The 1,198-nt window shown below is 38.0% G+C and overlaps 1 non-coding gene across 1 annotated transcript; it reads left to right on the forward strand.

The window, feature by feature from the left end:
• The first annotated feature begins 571 nt into the window (after positions 1-571).
• On the forward strand, positions 572-644 carry TRNAK-CUU (transfer RNA lysine (anticodon CUU)). Its single transcript has one exon. It is a non-coding gene; the product is annotated as a tRNA-Lys (tRNA).
• The last annotated feature ends 554 nt before the right edge of the window (positions 645-1,198 follow it).

A 1,198-nucleotide genomic window follows, 5' to 3' on the forward strand; every position in this document is an offset into this window, starting at 1 on the left:
CATAATAAATCTTATTTCAGACTGAGAGCCGTAATCTCAGCTGTTATCTTATGCTTCTCGTTGGTAGATGAGACATTGTTAATGTGTGCATTCAAATGAGTGCCCTGCTGTGTGTGCACCTCCGTATATCAACCCTGTGCACTATGTTTCTGCTACACATTGAGAGGGAATAAAATAAATGTAAGGCGTATTCCTTATCCCTTCAAAGATACTTGCAACCCGGCTCAAGTGAAAACATGAGTATATCTAAAAATAGTAATAACAGTAACAATTTGAAGGCCTTGAATGTTGGGAAATAAAAATAGTACAAGATGGCTTTTGATTGAGAAAAAACTTAAAATGCTATATAATGCAGCAGGACCCTCAGTTTTAGATGTTGAAAAGGCATCTAAAAACAGGTAGAGTATCCGTTAGTCCAGAATAAAGGTGGGATTTTTTCCAAGGGTAAACCTAGCACAGAGGCAAGAACTTTGAATGACCTTTTTCTTCTTGTCTGCATTAAATGATTTCTGTCATCTTCAGCATGCTTATAATGATGCCAATTCAGGAAATATTTAAACTTATTAGGGGTGCCTGGCTGGCTCAGTTGGTAGAGTGTGAGACTCTTGATCTCAAGGTTGTGGGTTCGAGCCCCACTCTGGATGTAGTGATTACACCAAAATAAAATCTTTAAAAAAAAGGGAAATATTTAAATCTATAAAAGGATAATGTTGGTATAGACATAAGATTCTCTTTTTTTTTTTTAGATTTATTTATTTGACAGACAGAGATCATAGGTAGGCAGAGAGGCAGGCAGAGAGAGGAAGGGAAGCAGTCTCCCCACTGAGCAGAGAGCCCGATGTGGGGCTCGATTCCAGGACCCTGGGATCACAACCTGAGCTGAAGGCAGAGACTTTAACCCACTGAGCCACCCAGGTGCCCTGGATATAAGATTCTTATAATTTTATTTTAATCACTTTCACCCTTACCACCTTCCAGAAATGGAAGTATTTCCATGGATACATTAAGTCTCATAATTATAGAAACTAATGATAGATATGGTTCTTAAAATTCATTTGAAAAGACTCTTTTCTATATGGACAACATTATATGGATTTTGAAATTTGAAACTGAAATAATACTATTAAATTTGTGCCCCTCCACCTGGGTGGCTCAGTTGGTTAAGCATCTATCTTTGGCTCAGGTCATGATTGGGGTC

The sequence above is a fragment of the Lutra lutra genome, chromosome 4, assembly GCF_902655055.1.
Source record: "Lutra lutra chromosome 4, mLutLut1.2, whole genome shotgun sequence".
In the NCBI taxonomy this organism is placed as follows: Eukaryota; Metazoa; Chordata; class Mammalia; order Carnivora; family Mustelidae; genus Lutra; species Lutra lutra.